At 48.3% G+C, this 21,046-nt stretch overlaps 1 protein-coding gene across 1 annotated transcript in view; it reads right to left on the bottom strand.

The window, feature by feature from the left end:
• LITAF (lipopolysaccharide induced TNF factor) overlaps window positions 1-20,335 on the bottom strand; it is a 33,934-nt gene extending 13,599 nt beyond the window's left edge. The window contains exon 1 of the mRNA XM_043455607.1: window positions 20,226-20,335. The gene's annotated coding sequence lies outside the window, so the exon portion shown is untranslated. The remainder of the gene's footprint in view (window positions 1-20,225) is intronic.
• Between the last annotated feature and the right edge of the window lie 711 nt (window positions 20,336-21,046).

Genomic DNA, 21,046 nt, shown 5'->3' with positions numbered 1-21,046 from the left:
GCCTTGAGAATCCTTTGGTTGCTCCCCAGGTGGCTAGGGTACAGGCCTCTGCAGAACTCAGGTTGCCATAGTTACAGGGAGCTTTGTGGGGGGAATAAAGGAACAAACAAGGGGTCTCCCTCCTCTGTCCCCGGTTGTTTAACTTTGTCATTAAGCCCCTGAGAGTGGCTTTTCTCGACTGTCCATTTAAAAGGACACATTGAAGGGGACTCTCCACCCACCTTCCACCTGCCCCCGCAGGAATCAGGGAAATGTTGAGGGCTGGAGAGCTCTGTTCACACCATCTCAGAATGACTCTTTTTATTTAGCTCCTTCCAAATCCAGAGAGAGGCATTTCAAACTCATTTTTTAAACATGGAAAATGTGACTGAGGCTGGCCTCCCGGGCACGCGACCCATATAGTCCCACAGGACCCTACAGGCACAAGGGCCTGCCAAGCTCAGTTGAATGTGGCCGCCATCCTGAAATTTCAAATACTTCTTGAACCAGGGGCCCTTCCTTTCCACGCTGCATTGGGGCCGAATGTTATGTAGCTCAATGTGACCACTGGTTATAAAAGGGAGGCATTTCTGAGGCACCAAGAGAGGCATTCCTGGTGCAAGAAGAACCAGGCTTGACCTTGGAAATTGGCCCGTGACCAGCTGCACCAACCTGGCCCCCATTTTCTCATCCACAAATATGTCTATTGGAAGTCTGGGGTCCCTAACTGAAAACATCCCTTGTTCTAAGTCTCGATGATTTGCTGGGTAGGTGAAAGTTACTCTCTTAAATGGTCAGGGAGGGTTATACCGCTATTTATTCCTGGGCCTACAGAAATGAGTCTGGGAGTAGCTCCTTCATCGAACCCAGTTCAGAGCAGGACTTTCCAATCTTGCTTTCATTACAGCTGCCTCTCCTCTTTTCCTCTTCCCTGCCCCCAAGGAAAAAAAAAATAAATTATATTCAAATTCAATTAACGAATTTGAATATAATTTAATTTCCACCTAACAAGAGAAATTCAATACTAAGAAATAAGATTTGGTTGGGCAGGATTGAGTTTTGGAGGGCCACACATCACTGTGATATCTAAGATTTTTTGTCCCCTCTCCCCTCCCCTAAGACCTGATTTTTCCCCATGGGTCCTCACTGAGAATCCACTATTTGGAAAGAGGTATTAATATTTGAGTATCCCCAATCACCCACATTTATTCATTGAGTCCTTCTGACACGTGACCCCTTTTTTCTTGGTGTCATAAATGCAATTGTCCGAACTCATTCCTTTTACCAACCAAGTCCTAGGATCCTTGACATCTGCATGTTCTCCTCCAGGCAGGCCCAGCCCTCTCACAACTTCAATCTCATGAGCCACGAGGAAGGGAGGTAAATGTAGTGAGGGGGGATCAGCCTGGGGGACACTCCCTTCTGCTATACGGGGCCAAGCAGGGCTGGGCTGGCTGGCGTCCGCTTCCTCCTACACTGGTCACTCCTCTGGGTCTTGAATCTGCTGGATCCTCACCCCAGGAAGAAGGTAAAGGGTGCTCAGGGGTTGCAGATAAGCAGGCTTATTTTGGCATCTTTGAATACAGAGGTCCTACCTGGCTGAGCAGAATCTACTACTCATACCCCAACCATCCCAGATTCACAACTGCATTAAGATGAACCATAACGGGCTCTTAATTTACTGCAAGGGGCCCTGTAATTCACGCCCTTATCTGCCATCATCCCATCCCCACAACACTGAGTCAGGAATGAAAACTTACAATACCATCAACCTGTTTTACAAATGAAAAAACTAGGTACCATACAAGGGAACTCCCATAAGGTTATCAACCGATTTCTCAATGGAAACTCTACAAACCAGAAGCAAATGGCACGAAATATTTAAAGTGATGAAAGAAAAGAAATTACAACCAAGAATACTCTACCCAGCAACTCGTTCAGAGTTGATGGAGAAATCAAAAACTTTACAGACAAGCAAAAGTTAAGAGAGTTAAGCACCAACAAACCAGCTTTACAACAAATACTAAAGGAACTTCTCTAGGCAAGCAACACAAGAGAAGGAAAAAAAACCTACAAAAAATAAACCCAAAACACTTAAGAAAATGGTAATAGGATCATACATATGGATCATCACCTTAACTGTAAATGGATTAAATGCACCAACCAAAAGAGACTGGTGGGATGGATACAAAACAAGACTCATATATATGCTGTCTAAAAGAGACCCACCGCAGACCTAGGGACACTTACAGATGAAAAGTAAGAGGATGGGAGAAGGTATTCCATGCAAATGGAAATCAGAAGAAAGCTGGACTAGCAATACTCATTATCAGACAAAATAGACTTTAATACAAATGAAAAAACTGGGTACCCAGAGAGATTGAGCATCTTGTCCAAAGTCACACAGACGAAATGGCAGGGTTGGGATTAGAACCCATGCCCCTCGGACTCTGGAGCTCTTTAGAACTCACCAAAATACCTCCCAGGATGGGAGATCCAGACACAATCAGCAACTCATTTCACACAATTTAGCCCTCAAAGAAATGTGAAAGGAAAATCAATTGAACCCGAGGTGAAAGTCACCTCTTTTTTTCTCTACCTCCCTCACACTTCTGAAGATTAATTTCCAGACTTTCATACCACATACCCAAGACAAGATTCTAAAAAACACCTGCCAATTTATGGGCTCTGGGGCTTCCTAGGTGCCGCAGTTGGTAAAGAATCCACCCAGCCCAGGTGGGATGCATGAGACAAGTGCTCGGGCCTGGTGCACTGGGAAGACCCAGGGAATCGGGTGGACAGGGAGGTGGGAGGGGGGATCGGGATGGGGAATACGTGTAACTCTATGGCTGATTCATATCAGTGTATGACAAAACCCACTGAAAATAAATAAATAAATATAAAGAAATAAAAAAAAAAAAAAGAATCCACCTGTCAATGCAGGAGACGCTGGAGACATGGGTTTGATCTCTGAGTGGGGAAGATCTCCTGGAGGAGGAAATGGCAACCCACTCCAGTATTCTTGCCTGGAAAAGCCCTTGGACAGAAGAGCCTGTGGGCTACAGTCCATAATGTCGCAGAGTCGGACATGACTTAAGTGACTAAACAACAGCAACAACAAATTAAGGACTCCCAACTAATTTTGTCACTGAGGACTTTCAATTCAAAATGATCTGCTTCTTTAAGGACGATCAGGGGTCCAGGAGTCACTGATCAGCCTACAGTAGATATCCACAGAGCAATTCCTGCTCTTTTTGGAGGAGGCAAGCAACGGGGATTCCCTGGTAGCTCAGCCTGTCAAGAATCCGCCTGCAATGCAGGAGACCTGGAATCAATCCCTGGGTTGGGAAGATACCCTGGAGAAGGGAAGGGCTACCCACTCCCAGTATTCTGGCGTGGAGAATTCCATGGACTATACAGTCCATGGAGTCGCAGTCAGTCAGACATGACTGAGAGACTTTCACTTTCGGGCTTCCTTGGTGACTCAGCGGTTAAGAATCCGCCTGCAACGCAGGAGACGCAGGTTCAATCCCTGGGTCAGGAATATCCTGTGGAGGAGGGAATGGAAACCCACTCCAGCATTTTTGCCTGGAGAATTCCATGAACAGAGAGGCCTGGCGGGCTATGACCCATAGGGTCGCAAAGAGTTGGACACGACCGAAGAGACTTAGAGCAGCAGCAATGAAGAGGTGATCTCAGAATTCTGAGATGCTGTATCTGTTTAATTTTTATATTTTGGCCGTGCCATGCAGCATGTGGGATCTTAGTTCCCCAGCCAGGGATCGAACCCATACCACCTGCAGTGAGAGCACGGAGTCTTAACCACTGGGCCACCAGGAAAGTCCTGTGAGATTCCATGTCTGTTTAAAAAAAAATGTGTGGAGCTGAAATACCTCTACCACCTGCTGCAGCTCCCAGGGAAGAGAAAGCAAACACCACGCCATCTGAGTCTCAGATTGGGCTTTTTAATATCCCTCTGGTGAAAGACAGGAGGAAAAAGCCCTCAAAATCCTGGAGAGAAGCCATGTCGACAGGCACAGCCATCTTCTCTCCTTGAGCTGCGATTAATGAATTGATCCTGAAACCTCAAGACGCAAGAAAAAACTCCAAGTCACTTTCAGCACCAGATTTTTTCCTCAAAATACCTGGCCTAAACAGTCTTAGAACTTCCTGAAACACCCCAGTGGAGCTCACTCGACCTCTGGGAGTCAACTTACTCTGCCTGTGACTGCACAGGGGCTCAGTGAAGGGCATGGGGGCCCAGCCTGGCAGTGTTTGCCTGGAATCCTAAATTCAGAAGCAGGGGCTTGACTTCTAGGAAGCCTAGAGATGGCTGGCCAACCAGCTTGGTCACTGATGTGGCGGTTCCAAAACATCGCTGGGATGAACCTCAAAAACATGACTTCGAGAGAAGTCAGACTCGAAATCACTGTATGATTCCATCCATTTATACAAAATGTCCAGGACAGGTAAATCCAGAGAGAAAACCAACTAGTGGTGCAGGGGTTGGGGGAGCCGGGGGAGCGTGCTGGGAGGAAACGGGGGTTCTTTCTAGGGTGATGCAAATGTTCTGGAACTGGAATGGTTGCACAATGCTGGGAATGGACTGCATGCTGCTGAACTGTACACTTTCAGATGGTGAATTTTAACGTTTGGTGAATGTGAGGAACAACAACAACAACTTTAAAAAAGAAAGAAAGAAGAAAAGGCAGTGCTAGCAGAATTTCCTGGCGGTAAACTGGTTAGAACGCGGTGCTTCCAATGCAGGGAGCATGGGTTCCATCCCTGATCAGAGAACTAAGATCCCACAAGCCATGAAGCAAAAACTAAAAAAAATATAAAAAGAAAGAAAAAAGGCAGTGCTAGAAATCTCTACAGTCTCCATACTACAAGCCAAGGCCTGTAATTTAAGCTCCAATTCACTGGCCTTAGTTCAGCCATCCAGTGGTTCATTTACCTAAAAGAGACCCCTGGGGTCTTTCAGATAGCTGCCAACATGCCTCCCAGTTAAGGTGACCAAAGGTCCTGCATCGCCCAGGGGTTCTCAGGACAGGCTGAACCGCTACTTTGCACCCTGCCTCTCACTTCACCTCCCACCACGGATGCAAATCTTTGACGTGTCTGCAGCCTTGCTTGGATGGCCCCAAACGAGCCCAGAGCATGCTCTTTCCTCTTTGCCCCCTCCCACCATCCCCCCTCTCGCCGGTTTCCTTCTGTCCCCATGGGTCTGCAAATTCCTCTCACCCATCATATCCTTGCTCAGCTGTCACCTCCTCCAAGAGGTGATCTCTGGCCTTCCCAGGAAGAACTAATTCCTCCCAAACCTCTCTACACAGTGCAGAAATCAGTGGTGCATGGTCTGAAGCCAGATGGCCTCTGGTCGGTCGCCTTTGAGTTCCCCAGAGCATGACTTTGGTGCCTCAGTTTTCCCATCTGTGAAATGGGCACACTCGCAGTTTCTTCCTCATGAGGCTCTTGGGAAGATTAAATGAATCCACTTGTGACAAGGACCCAGGGCACCAAGAGACATGCATGCCCTTAGCAAGTGCTAGCTGTCATTACACATATTTCTCTGCTCTACTTGTCACAGGGATTGAAATTTACTAACATCTGCATCCCCAGCACTCAGAACTAAGCTCAAAACATGATGGGTGCTTCATAGAGTGACCCACTGTCCCAGTTCACCCAGGATGGAGCAGTTTCCCCGGATACAGGAGTTTGGTACTTACACTGGGAAAGTCCCAGGCAAACTCGATATTCCCACATATATTTGGAGATGATACCTATGCATAAGGACACCAAAATCCATCTTGGATGGCATCCAGATTTGGAAGTAAACACAAATGGGAGGAACTAAACCTTAAGAGCTTCAACTTAGAATCTAACCAAAATAAAGCTTTTTAAATAGAAAGATGTTGAAAGACTGATGCTGGGAGAGAGGGAAGGCAAAAGAAGGGGGTGGCAGAGGATGAGATGTTTAGATAATATCACTGACTCAACGGACATGCATTTGCGCAAACTCCAAGAGATAGTGAAGGACAGGGGAGCCTGGTGGGCTGCAGTCCATGACATTGCAAAGAGTTGGACACGACTTAGCAACTGAACAACAACAGATAGGAAGATGTTACTAACAACAGACCTCAGTAACAGATGGCCCTCGCAGTTCAGTTCAAGGTAGCACGAGGATCTGGCCAAAGCATCAGCAAATATGCTCCAGAACTTGAATCGCTTAATTGATCTGGAATCCTTTGTTTCCTCCAGAGTTCTTTGGAGAGAGTGATATTTCTTCTCAACAGGGCACCCTGGGATGTCAAGGCGCAAGATCAAGATGTGGGCAGAAAGAACTTGAAAAGGGAAGTGTGCAAACACCAACAAGATAAAAACAGAAAGAAAAAAAGCCAAACCCTCCAAACTTTAAGATTAGTTGATTTTTTTTCTCTTCAATGTAAGTTTCATCTTGGGGCTCTGGTGAAGGGGTGCACATGGATTCTGCCAACAACCACTCCCAGGTCTGGATGGGATTTCAGAAGAGAGTGAGGAGGGGGTGCTTCCCTCGGCTCCACCATCCATCCAAGATCTGGACTCTAAGCAGGCGCCTCGCTGCCACCAGCCGAAACTCAGTAATACCTGTCACTCCACATTCATCATCTGGTCCTTGGTGTGGCTCCGAAGCCACTTAATCTAACCCAGATGGTGCATCATGCATTCTCCAGAAATGACAGTCTTTTTTCATGGGTGTCAAGAAAATTCAGAGACTCTAACGACCTTCTACCCTGAGACACCATAAACGTCAGCAACTGCTGCTGACATGCATGGACAGGAAGAGGGGGGACAGAGTTCACACTGCTGCAGGCACCTCCACCCTCAATGCTTGTTTATAACCAGCAAGGATGGGAGGGGGGAGCTTGGCAGAAACCAGGGGCTGTAAGGAGCCTTGGGTGATTTTTTCCTTCCCAACTCCAATCCTTTCTGGTGAAACGACCGACAGGCAAGCAGGGTCCAAAAACAGAGGAGAAAGAGGACAGAGAGGTAACGCCTGATGCTGAGTAAATTCTCCCTGGGCAATTGCACAAGACACGCGGGCTTGACCGCCGACTCCGATCAGGAGCTGACCTGGTGGAGAAGCATGGCCACTGAGCTCAGAGATGTTAGAGGTGGATGTCTCTGCCCGGTACCTGATACCATCGCCTGTGGGGTTTTCAGAAACACCTGCATGGGTCCTGTTATTTACAAGCATGGCCAGGTACCACCCATCTCTAAGAGGTCAGTGGGGATGATATGGACCACAACCTGCATACCCAACAATGATTTAGGGAAAAGAGAAGATACGGAAGAATGTGAGCAGGTGCGGCACATAGAGGGGAACAGAAAGGGCCCAAAGAAAATTAAGACCATAGGACTTTTTTTTTTTTTTTTTGACGATAGATTTTTAAGACAAGTTGAATATGTAAGAGCAAAAACCTGGAGGGCTTCCCTGGTGGCTCGGTGGTAAAGAATTCACCTACCAAATGCAGGAGACACAGGTTCGATCCCTGGTCCGGGAAGATCCCTCATGCAGAACAACTAAACCCGTGTGCCGCAACTACCGAGCCTGTGTCTAGAGTCTGGGAGCCACAACTACTGAGCCCATGCCCCTAGAGCCCGTGCCCTGCAACAGGAGAGGCCGCCGCAGCGAGAAGCCTGCACACCGCAACTGGAATAGCCCCTGCTCCCCACAATTAGAGAAAAGCCCGAGGAGCAAATGAAGACCCAGCACAGCCCAAAAAAAGAAAGAGTACAACCTGGGTTCAAAACCCAGCTCTGTCACTTCTAGACTGTGTGAACCTGTTTCATTTCTCCATGCCTCGGTCTCTTCATCAGGAAAATGGAATTATAATCAGACCTGCACCTCCACAGGGTTGCAAGTAGATGTGCTCAGAACACTGGACACTTGTGTCATTACGAAAGCATTAGATCTAACTACTTACAGGGAAGCGGAATCCAGTCCAGGGAGGCGGGGGGTCCCTTGCCTGCAGTGACACAGACCGGCAGAAGGCAGAACACAGATCCCTTCACATAACACTCGCCCCTTCTCAGGCCACTACCTTCACGCCTTTACTTGTTTGTCCAAACCGCCTACAGTCTGATCCTCCCACCCTCACCCGCAATGGGGAGACAGAATAACACCCTGTAAAGCTGTCCACAACCTCATCACAGAACGCTCATTCTGGTGGCTCAGACAACAAAGAATCCATCTGCAATGCAGGAGACCTGGGTTCAGTCCCTGGGTCGGGAAGATCCCCTGGAGAAGGGAATGGCTACCCACTCCAGTATTCTGGCCTGGAGAATCCCATGGACAGAGGAGTCTGCTGGGCTACAGTCCATGGGGTCCCAGAGTTGGACACGACTGAGCAACTCATACTTTCACTTTCAATTCCCAGAATATGTGGTTCTTTTTTTTTTTTAATACTTATTTTTATCTTTTAAAGGTTTTTTTAAAATTTGGACCTTTTTTTTAAGTTTCTACTTACTTTGATACAATATGTTGTTCAGTCACTTAAGTCGAGTCTGACTCTTTGCAACCCCATGGACTGCAGCATGCCAGGCTTCCCTGACCTTCACCATCTCCCAGAGCTTGCTCAAACTCACGTCCATCGAGTCGGGGATGCCATCCAATATAGTTTCTGTTTTATGTTTTGGGTTTTGGCCTGGAGGCATGTGGGATCTTAGCTCTCCAACCAGGGATCAAGCCTGCACCCCCTGAATTGAAAGACGAAGTCTTAACCACAGGACCGTCAGGGAAATTCCAGAACATGTTGCTTTAAATGGCAAAAGGGACTTTGCAGCTGTGATGAGGTTAAGGCCCTTGAGAGGAGGAGATGATTCAGGTGGCCCCAAGACAACCACAGTGGTCCTTAGAAGAGGGGAGGCAGGAGGGCCTCAAAGAGAGAAGAGGCCCTATTGGCTTTGAAACTTGCTCAGGGAGCCATGGACCAAGCAAGATACACAGGTGGCTGCTAGTTGGTTTTTCCAGTAGTCATGTACAGATGAGAGAGTTGGACCATAAAGAAGGCTGAGAACGGAAGAATTGAGGCTTTTGAACTGCAGTGCTAGAAGACACTCTTGAGAGTCCCTTGGACAGAAGATCAAACCAGTCAGTCCTAAAGGAAATCAATCCTGAATATTCATTGGAAGGACTGATGCTGAAGCTGACGCTCCAACACTTTGGCCACACGATGCAAAGAGCTGGCTCACTGGAAAAGACCCTGATGCGGGGAAAGATTGAAGGTGGGAGGAGAAGCGGGAGACAGAGGTTGAGATGGTTGGATGGCATCACTGACTCAATGGACCTGAATTTGAGAAAATTCTGGGTGATAGTGAAGGACAAGTGAGCCTGGTGTGCTGTAGTCCATGGGTCCTAAAGAGTCAGACACGGCTAAGCAACCGAATAACAAAACAAAGAAGCTAGAAAGGGCCAGGAAACAGATTCTCTTTCACCGAGAGCCTCCTGGAGAGCAGCGCCTGGAGTCTCCCCCAGCGACACACATTGTGGACTCCTGACCTCCAGACTCTATGATGATAAACGTGTTATTTCAGCTACTAGGCTTGTAATCTCTTACAGTAGGCAAAGCAAACAAACCTGCCCACTCCTAGCTGGGTTGCCCAATTCTCACCAGCCATGCAGACTCCCAAGGGGTCTCTCCCACTCCCACAACAGTGCCCCCCAGCAGAGACCTGAGCCCCTCAACCTCCCACCCTAGCCCCCAGGCATCTGTCCACCCACCCTCAGCTCAGAAGGAACCCTTCTCTGGGCTCAACCTCCACTTAAAGCCCACGAGAGTGGCCACCCCACCACGCCCTGCCACACCCCAGGGATGCTGCTCCAGCAATGACCCCTTCTGCCAGCCCTGCCCTCTCAGCTGGCTCCCCTCCTGATCTCAGGCTTGCCTGTACTTGTGCTCAATGTGTCTGATTTTTCTGCGACCCCATGGACTGTAGCCCATCAGGCTCCTCTGTCCATGGAATTCTCCAGGCAAGAATACTGGAGTGGGTTGCCATGCCCTCCTCCAGGGGATCTTCCCGACTTAGGGATCAAACTCATGTCTCCGGCGTCTCCTGCATTGGCAGGCAGGTTCTTTAACACAAGTACCACCTGGGAAACCCCTCCTAATCTCTAAGTTTGTTCAAATTGTTCCTCGATAAAAAGTAAACACAGGGCTTCCCTGGCGGCTCGGTGGTAAAGAATCCACCTGCCGATGCAGGAGACACAGGTTCCATCCCTGAATCAGGGAGATCCCACCTGCCATGGAGCAAATAAGCCCATGCGCCCCAACTACCGATCCTGTGCTCTGGAGTCCGGGAGCCACAACTGATGAAGCCCTGCACCCTAAACAGGGCCTGGGCTCCTCAACAAGAGAAGCCACTGCAATGAGAAGCCTGTGCACAACTAGAGAATAGCCCCCGCTCTCCGAAACTAGACAAAGCCCGAACAGAAACGAAGACCCGGCCCAGCCATAAATAAATAAATATTTTAAATAAGAAAGATAAAAACAAAAGCCCCCTCTACCCCAGCCTGCATCCTCAGCCTGCCTGACTACGAGCTTCTCTTCCACGTCCTCAGATTCACCCCGGACCACCAATCTCCTTCCTCCCAAGGCTGCTGGCACCTTCTCTGGAAGGACTTCCTCACTAGCCTGGCCTTGCACCTCCCTCTTCTTCCGGGTCAGCCCTTCCATGGAAGGACCCCAGGGACTTGGGGGTCTGCACACAACCCCGAGAGTCCCCTCAACTCCTCAACCCTACATGTGCCATCTTCACCTTTAGCAAAGAGCAAACTGTTTGAACAGAGAGCTGGCCTCTCCCCCAGGCCTGGTGGGGAGGTAAACTGAGTCTCACACAATGGAAGCACCTACCAAAATTTAACACGCAGGAGTCCTTTAACCCAGTGATTCCTCCTCAGGTATATGCATCGGAGCTGACGCCACACATCGAGGCAGTGACAGATGCTGAACACACAGGGGTACCCACTGCCCTGTTGCTAAAAACCACTGAACTGTCCACCAGCAGGGAACTGGGTAGACCAGTCACGCTCCATCCACACAGGGGAATGGCATGCGACCATCAAGGCTGAACGGGGAACTTCACATGTGGAAACACAGATATCCCTGCAATATTAACAGACCACTGCATGAAGAAAGCCCAAATGGTGTTTATCGTCTCAGGCCATCACAGGTGTACAAGGAAGAAGGATACACACATTTCCTTATGAAATACGCATGAAATGTCTCCAAATGGATACGCAAGGAAGTGATACAGTAACCAGAAATTCTCTGGCAGTGCAGAGGTTAGGACTCAGCGCTTTCACCGAACCACCCAACCTAAGGTGGGGGAGGAGAAAAAGAAACAGCTAACAGTGGCTGCCTGTAAAAGGAGGACGGAGGTACACTGCGGAATGTAGCAGGATGAATGCTTTTCACTCTTAGACTCGGTCTTTTGTATACTGAGCCATAGCAATACTACATAGTCAAAAAATTAAGAAATTATTTAAGTTAAATATAATTATAACATAATTTGTAGTTCTATGATCTATTCTTTAGAATTGGTATTAATTATAACATACTTATAATTAAATGCTTTACAATTAAATTAAATTTAAAATATAATAAACTTTTTTTTTTTTTTAAATAGGGACAAACAGCCCTTTCCGCAAACCCCGTATCTGCTCTTCCCAGGTTGGTCTCTCACATCCTCCCACTTCTGGGTGAAATGACATCATCAGTCCCTGGTCCCATGACTGGTGTTTCAAGCCCATCAGCTGGCCTTCGGCCCCTCCCTAAGGGTTTGCAGACAGATTTTCAAGTTACTGATTACTTCTCGTTGGTCAGAAGACATGAACACCACCACTTGCTCTATCTCAGTCCCAAATCTGTACTGACAACATCCTATCGGCCACAGTAAAACTCTGCTCTTTGCGTTTTGCACTGTGGTCTATTTTTCATGCAGGAAGTTCTAAAAGCTGAGGGTGGATGTGGGATTGTGAGCCGGGTGGCAGGGGCCCTCCCTCATGGGCCTTAAGGAGCCCATGTGAGGAGGGAAAGTGAACCAGCCTGGGAAGACATGGAAGCAAACACAAAGGGGAAACTGAGCCCAGATTCTAAGGCAAGCGGAAGGTCTAAGAGAAGGAGGCAGGCAAGGGAAACAGGAGGGGGATGCAGAGGCAGGCACACCTGTGTTCCATGGGGAAGTGACAGAGGTTGGCCAGGAGGGTGGGGACAGGTTACAGGGGCCTTTTCGCCATCAAGAGCCCGGCCCTGGGACTTCCTGGCAGTCCAACAGTTAGGTGAAGTTACTCAGTCGTGTCCGACTCTCTGCGACCCCATGAACACCAGGCTCCTCCATCCATGGGATTTTCTAGGCAAGAGTACTAGAGTGGGTTGCCATTTCCTTCTCCAGGGAATCTTCCCAACCCAGGGATCGAACCCAGGTCTCCCACATTGTAGACAGACGCTTTACCGTCTGAGCCACTAGGGAAGTCCAACAGTTAAGACTCCACGATTTCACTGCAGGGGATGTGGGTTCAATCCCCAGTCAGGGAACTAAGATCCCCGACATGTTGCACAAACAAAATAAAACAAACAAAAAAAGCCTGGTTCAGGCGAGGTGGGGACGCGGCCGGATCTTTCAGGGAGGGAACCCCGCCCCCTAAACAGGTTCTGTTTCATTAACCAGCAGCCCAAAAGCGACTTGAAAAACCCCCTCCAAGTTTTCAACTCCTGCCAAGAATAATTCAGATTCTAAAAATAAGCCTCAAAACCTAGAATATCAGGAGAAAGCAGCCACAGCAAAAGCCACCCAACAAGTCCTCATCAGTATAAACACACATCAAAGGCCCAACGGCCCATAGCCAAGGGCTTCTCTCCCCAGATCACAGAATCAACAGGACAAAAACTCCAGGCTCATAACTCCTGGTATTGCTATCGTCTGACCAAGGCCCTTTTTTCAATATCCCTCTCCCAAAAGTCTCTTAATCATTTTCTAAAATGATCCCCTGTTTCTCTCTGCCTCCTTAAGAGGCCGCAAAAAAAAAAAAAGAGAGAGAGCGAGCTAGAAAAACGCTCACCTCGGAGTCTTGTGGTCCTGTGACACCCCAGGCTGCAGACAGCCCCCATCCCGTCCCCCCATTTGCTGTTTCAAGGCTTCTGAGGGCGCCCCGTGGGTAAGAACTCTGTGTAAAGTAAGAGCTACTAGCTTCCCTGGAAGCCTCCCATAAAGAAAGTCAACAAGCTGGGCATTTGTCTTGATTATAACTATCTGCGTTACTTGGGAGGCTCCTATTTGCTTATTTCCTCAATTCTGGCCATATTCCAGATGACTGTGGGTTTTATAACTGTCATGTCTTTGAGAATTATAAAAGTGTTTCCTTCAGCGAGACTTCAGGTGAGGACAGGGTGGTAAACATTAACCTCCTGCAGTCTTTTCAGCCTTCCCCTGGCCTATCCATAACAATCCCAGCCCTGGATGATGTACGCCTTCCTCATACGTCCTAATTGCTTCCTGTCTGCAAATTAGATTCTGTTTCCCTAAATGGCCTGCATCACACCCCTCTGGGGAAGGGCTGTGATCCTTGTTTCTCTGGATTCTCCCTCCACAGAGCTTTGGGGAAAGCGACGCACAGACTACCTCCTAGCCAGAGATTTCACGCGCATAGATGGCATATGTGTCCCATATGTGATGCGGCAATCTATATCGTAAGCTCGAAGAGTTTATTGGCAGGGTGTAGTTTTTCCAGTTTGACATACAGCACTGTATAAGTTTGGGGGGCTTCCCAGGTAGCTAAAGTGGTAAAGAATCCACCTGCTAACACAGGAGACGTGGGTTCGATCCCAGAGTTGGGAAGATCTCTGGAGAAGGAAATGGCCACCCACCCTAGTACTCTTGCCTGGGAAATCCCATAGACAGAGAAGCCTGGTGGGCTACAGTCCCTTGGGTCACAAAGAGACGGACACCAACTTAGCAACTGAACAACAACAACTGTGTAAGTTTTAGTTGTACAACGTAATGATTTCCCTTACACACATCATGAAATGATCACAGCAGTTTAGTGAACAGACATCCTCTCGTAGTCTCAACACTAAAGAAACAGAAAAAAATTCTTTGCATGAGAACTCTGATTTACTCTCTTAATAAGTTTCATGAATAATGTATAGTATGTTCAATTATCTCTATTATGAATTTACATTTTGATTACTTAGAGAACTAGAAAAGTATGTATTTTTATGTTTTTTACTTTTTTTAACTTTTTATTTTATATTGGAGTATAGCTGATTAACAATATTGTGGCAGCTTCAGGTGGGCAGCAAAGGAATTCAGCCACACAGATGCATGTACCCCGTCTTCCCCAGACTCCCCTGCCATCCAGGCCACCACGTAACATTCAGCAGAGGAGTGTGTATTTTTTAAATAGAGAAGAAAAGACAAATTTCCTTAAAGAATTCCAAATGACAGGTGTAGAAGCGCCCTCCCTCTAAGTGAAAGTGAAGTCTCTTCTGTCGTGTCCAACTTCCCTGGGTTGGGAAGATCCCCTGGAGAAGGGAAAGGCTAGTGGTCTATGAAAAGAGAAAAAGAGGAACTCTGCTACAGGGAAACCTGTCAAACACCACCAGCGATGTCATCTGAGTATCATGTTGTACCCCCTGATGTGATGTGATGTGAAGTGAAGAGCCCTTCATCTCGGTGGCCTTCTCCCCCCAAACCGGTAACCCCAGTAGAATCACAAGACAAACATCAGACCAACCCAATGTGAGGGAAATTCTACAAAATCTTTGCCCATTACTGCTTAGAAACAGCCATGAGAAACAAGGGAAGATTGAGAAACCAGAGGAGACAGGAGGAGACCTGGTGATGATGTGATTAAATGTAGTGTGGTCCCCTGGATAGGATCTGGGAACAGAAAAAGGGACATTAGGAGAAACTTCAAACAATGTCTGGAGGGTGAGCGACGGTGAAGTGCCAGGGCTAGTTTCCTAGTTTCACAAACGTCCTGTGGTGATGATGTAAGATGTTCACAGATGAGGGAAGACATTCACAGCGGGGAAACTAGGTGAGGGGTGTATGAAAAACTCCTTGCACTAACTGCTACATTCTGGCAAATCTAAAATTAAACTATCAGATGGAGGTTTCCCTGGTGGCTCACTGGCTAAGACTCCCGAGAGGGCCCAAGGTCAGGGCACTAGATCCCACATGTAATAACCAAGATCCCGCACAGCCGAATAAATAAATATTAAAAAAAAAAAACCCTTTAAGATGAACTGAGCAGGGCAGGCCTTACTCAAAAGCATACAAGTTCAGTTTTTAAAGACAAAACAGGGCTTCCGTGGTAATCCAGTGGTTAAGAATCTGAATGCCAATGCTAGGGGACACAGGTTCAATACCTGGTCCAGGTAGATCCCACGTTCCTCAGGACAACTAAGTTCTTATGCCACAACTACAGAAGCCTGCATGCCTGCCTAGAGCCCATGCTCCACAGCAAGAGAAGCGACCGCAATGAGAAGCCCACGTACGCAACTAAAGAGTTGTTGGCTACTCCCGCTGGCTGCAACTAGAGAAAAGTCTGCCCAGCAACGAATACCCAGCACAGCCAAAAGCAATAAATGAGTCTTTTTTTTAATTAAAAAAAAAATCAAGCTGCCATCAAAAAGAAGTTTAAGGTTTAATTTACCTTTTTTTTTTTAAAAAGAAAGTTTCCTTTTTTTTTCCCCCTCAAGTATTTTGGTTAAATGGGAAGAATTAAGTGGAGACTGGGGTGATGATCAGGGTTTCTAGTATTTCTCTCTGACCGATTACCAGATAGGTACACAGGTAGATAGATAGACGATTACCAACTACCAGATAGAAACACAGGTAGATAGGCAAACGGATAGATACATAGATACCCCCATTTTAAGTGAATAAGCCTTAAAGTTTAATGAATCTCCTCCCAGCTTTTGCACACTGATGCCTGGCCACAAATAGGTGATAAACTATATATATGTATCTCACCATAAATAGGTTAAGTGGCCACAGGTAGGTGATAAACTTCTAAAAATACATCCTCCTGCTGTGTATAGAACAGTTTTCTGGATTTAGGTATTAGATCAACACACAAAAGGGCAAGGCCTTCAGAGAGAAGATAAGGCAGCTTTTTCACCACCAACTTAATCTCTAAAATCAGTTCTTTCAGGAAGAGAAAGAGGAAGATTATTCAGTTCCATTCCCTGCCCCCACAGTCCAGGCCCCAGAAAAGAATCTTGCTTGGAGAGAATACAGGCATTAGAGAAATGACCCCAGGGAAAAAGACATTCCTGCGCTAAAAAGGACACACACACATGCAAATTGTCGGGCCTCCTAAGAAAATAGCCTAGTTTGTACACAAGGTGGAGAACCAGCCGAGGAGGTCAAAGAGAGCTGGTCTTTCACAGTCTCTGGAGAAAACTATTCTCCACAATCTATTAGGAGGAAGAATTTAGACAAAAAGGGAAACTGGGATCTCCAACTCTCTTCGGGAGAGGAAGTGAGAAATTACACTAAGGTTCTTAGGCCAGTGAACCCCAAATAAATTCAGTCTACCTCCATTATAAATACAGGAGCTCACAGGCAAGGATTTCAGAGACGTGTTTTCACAGTCCATCTTCCGAATTCAGTTTCTTTCACCAGGCAGAGATATAGTGACCACAATCTGAGAGTCAGGTTCAAATATGGCTTAAGTACAAATTACAGTGATTTGTGGAATGAAAAATGCTTCCACTGGGGAGCTGGGCTGCGCCCCCAGAATCAAAGGGAAACAATTCCCCCCCTGGATTCCTGGTGAAACCACATCCCCAGTTTCCACATGAATGACGGTTTTTGATGAAACAGCACAATGAGAACATTAATAGGACTGCATCAGGAGACAAAATTATACGTACCCTGATTACAACTTCATTAAAAAAACAGGCACCGTGACAAGAAGCCGCCAAATAAGGAAAACTGATGCTAGCTGTTTCATTCACAGGCTGAGATTATACCAGATACTCTTCGTTATCTTTCATGCTTTTTGTTATATTGTTATTTTTTACGTAAGTTTAAAAAATACCAATGCAGCCTTTCTGAATAATCTCCCTGGACTCAAGGATAGGGTGAGTCAATGCTAAGCTCTTACATTTACACCAGGAACACTGTCAATTCTAAAATTCCATGAGAGGAAATTCCCTGGCAGTCCAGTGGTCAGGATTTCCTCCTTGCTTTCACTGCAGGGGGCATGGGTTAGATCTCCCAAAATAAATAAATTTTTTAAAGAAGAAAAGAAAAAAACCCCATGAGCTAAGTAGCTTAAATTCTTCACCATTATTTTCCCTGACATTAACACTCACAAAGAAGAAAGTGCCTCTGACTTTTCAGATCTTGGTGAATTAACTTCCTACCTACTAGGTAAACAGGGAATTGCCACTGAGACACCCATGATATTTACTTTCTTCTGTCCAGGCCCTAAGTCTTATGAAAGTACACACAGTTCTTCTACAGAAATAATCTGCAGTCAAAAGACAACTTCATTGGCTACAAAAGTGTTATCCCAAACACCCGGAGCTCCAGTGCAGGAGCAAACAATAAGATGAAATTGTGAGGACCCAGGAAAGTATCACTTAGAGCTCAAACAACCCCGATCAGTAAACACCAGTTCAGACCCGGGCATGGTTGGGCAACAACCAACCAACTACGGGGAACAGGCACCAAAGACAGGGACGCAGGTACTGAAGTACAGCAGAGTCAAGGAAGGCTATTTGCTTGGTGAGACGGACCACCTTGCCCAAAGAGCTATTCTCGTTGCAGTAAAAGCACAGATAGAAGACAGGTCACAGTGTCAAGACTCTAGGACTTCGAGTCATGGAACTCATTTTTTTCCACCATCACTGTAGCTGGGGTGGATTCATTTTCAGTGGGAGAATTTTAAGTCCTTGATGGGCATACTCCCATTCTCAGAGTGGCACCATAGCACTGCCAGTCATGGGTAAAAGCAAGGAAGCATGCCCTGTCTATCTCCTTGAAAATGAACTTGGGCTGGAAATGCCTTCCGGTTCCTTTGCCCTCAGGGGCTTCCCTTTTACTGTCCTCAACTATGGGCTAGCCTGCACCTCCTCCAAAGCTTTGCTGAGCCTCTTCTGCTCATTTGGAATACATGTACCTTCTGTGACGTGTATACTCAGGTCTCTGCTTTTCTATGAAATTTTCCCTGACTCATAGCCCACTCCTTTCCATTTCTTTCAATTCTTTCAGAGTCAAGGGCATGGCTGAGCACTGACTATCCACCTGTGTTTTTTTCCATTTTCCACTTGCAGCATAAACCCCTCAGAACCTAGAACCATTTCTTCTGTGTCCTTTACAAAGCTAGAGTCGCATTTTATTTCCCCACAACCATCCAGTAAAAGCGACTAAAGGAACAAAGGAAAGTTTACTCACCAGATAGTGAAATGACTTCAATCTAGTATTTAGAGACTTCAGAAATTGATCCTCTATCTCAGATCAATCACTGAGACACTTAAGCCACAAAAACATTACAATGAGGGTACTTTCACAAATGTGAATAAAAGCATCTATTATTCATGCCTTCAAGTAACAGGAAAGAGGGAAGATGGGCCCCTCCATCGTAGATCTACAAAAGATGTTTCTTGGAGAGTCTGGGGAACCTTTAAACCCCAGTGCAAGGACTGGTTGAGAGGTAAGCCAGGAGCAGCATGGGTGTTATTCTATCCAGGTAGAGTAAGTCACCTGTTTGCAGGCCTCTGAGTCAACTTCAATAAAACCAAACATGCTGGTGGAGTCCCCAATACCAGCTCATGCTGGACAGGGCGTCCAGGTGAGTCTCATGGTAAGAGTCAAACAGAGATGGCTGGGGGTGAGGGGTGGGGGTGTTAAGAAGATAAGGGAGGCAGTCAAGCTCACAGTAATGCAAACCACATCTTTCCTTAAAAGGGCCCCAGAGGAACTGCAGGGCCAACCTGCGTTCCAGACAGCCCTTGAACCAGCACCAGCTCACCCAGCCAAGGGTTTATTCCCCTTGGGAAGACGGGTGGGCAAGTCTTACCCTGATGCGCTAAGATGGGAAGGCCCTTTGCCTTCCAGAAACTAGATTTCCCAGCCACCAAAGCTCAGTCCCACATGCAATGACATCAGCCGCACTTATCCGAAGCACAAAAGCCACCAGAAAACTAATCAAAGACCAGCTGGCCTGATCCCTGGAATGCACAGTCGGTCCAGAATACCCAATTTCCCCATCACCTCCTCTCCTGACCTTGATGAAGGGTTTCTGGCACAACAATGACCCCACTGCCCAGATCACAGTGACCTGGAAATCAAAGAGAAAGAGGCCACCTGCCTAGCTGGGCGTGGAGGGCCAATGTCCACCTCGAAGGCCTGTACCACTGGCACGTATCTGGCAGCGGCAGTGGACGGGGTCCCAGCCCACCCCTGCGCTCACAGGGTGCCTATCTTACCCGCCCCCCCGCCCCAAGCCGCGCGAGGGGTCTAGCCAGGGCCCTGGCTCCGTTTGCTCTGTGTCCCGAATTTTCATCTCTCGGGGGCTCCCTAGACCCGCTGGTGTCCGCTGAGAGTGGTCCTGAATACTGTGGGGAACCCCCTGGAGCGGGGGGTGGCGGGGAAAAACAGATATCGTGAACCCCAGAAATCGAATTTCTGGGACCGGCGTCGGAAATCTGTTGGGCTTTTTTTGTTTGGTTGGTTGGTTTTGTTTCTGAATCGCCGATAATCGGCGATAATGAGTGTGGAAACTTGAACTTTAAGAGAGCAGCCACCAGAGCGAGACAAGACTTTCTTGGAAAGCCTCGAGGTGTCCTCTCCCGGGGAGGAGGCCCCCGCGAGCAACACTGGGCGCACTTTCAGGTGGGGGCGGGACGACCCCACCGCGCGCGATCCGCGGGCGATCGGCTCACTTCGGGGAGCAGAAACGGGACCCAGCCTGGACTGCGGCGGGAACAAGAGCCAAGGGGCTAGAAGCCCGGCCTCGCCAGCCCCGCGCAGAAGATCGCAGCGGGACTCCGGCGCCCTCTACCCACTTCGAACCCCGGGGACCCGCCAGGGTTCCGGGACACCGCCACCACTCCCGCGGAGTCCGGAGCGGGTGCTCGCTCCGCACGGACCCCTCTCTCCACCCACCACCCGCTCGAAGCTCCACGGATCAACGCCCCGGCCGCTGTCCCCTCCCCATCGGCGACCCCGCCAGCGCGCACCTCACTCACCGCCGCGCGCGCCGCCAGTCGAGCCGGGAGGTCTGAGCAGACGGAGCTGGCTGGCGGACTGGCTGGAAGGCGGCGGGGAGGGGCGCCCGAAGGCGGGGGGCGGGGCGCTCCGGCTCCCTCTTCCGGCTTGACCCCGCCTCTACGCGCCGCCTGGACCCGATCCTAGCCACTCGCGGGGGGCCGCCTCCCCCAAGCTAGAAACCCCACCAGGGACCTGCGACCCTCTGGCTTCTGCCCTTCCCCTCCACCGCTCCGATCTCCCGCTACCCTCGGAACACCCCTTGGCGACACCCCCAGACCCCGCTCACTCCCTGGAACCCCCCAGTTTCAGCCCAGACCCCACTCTCCCCAGGGAGAGTGTCTCCCCTTTCGGGTTCTGCTCCCCGCCACATGCCCGCACAACCTTGAACTCCCCTCCTGATTTCCATTCCCTCTCCGCTCTCCCCTGCTCCCCTGGGTCCCCATCTTCGGCATTTGTTCTCCTTCCCGGTTCTCAGATAACGCTGATCACCTCCAGATCCCTTGCCAAGGCATCCAGCGCTCCCTGCCCTCCGGCAGTCGGCCCTTTTCTCCCCAGACCTCATTTCTGTGCATTCAGATGCATCCAAGCAACCCCAGAAAACCGTGTGCCTTTGGGCGCGTGCCCACTTTCTCTGGTCTCAGTCTCCTGTCTGTAAAATGGGCATAACAGTACCCGTCTCATAAGATCTACAGGGGTTTAGCTGAACCAATGCAGGCAAAGCATTTAGCACAGATTGTGTTAAAACAAACCTGTCCTAGCTGCTAAATATTGGGTTGGTCAAAAAGTTTATTCAGGTTTT

Source organism: Cervus canadensis, chromosome 32, assembly GCF_019320065.1.
Source record: "Cervus canadensis isolate Bull #8, Minnesota chromosome 32, ASM1932006v1, whole genome shotgun sequence".
Classification (NCBI taxonomy): Eukaryota; Metazoa; Chordata; class Mammalia; order Artiodactyla; family Cervidae; genus Cervus; species Cervus canadensis.
This window is presented reverse-complemented; position numbering and strand designations above follow the sequence as displayed.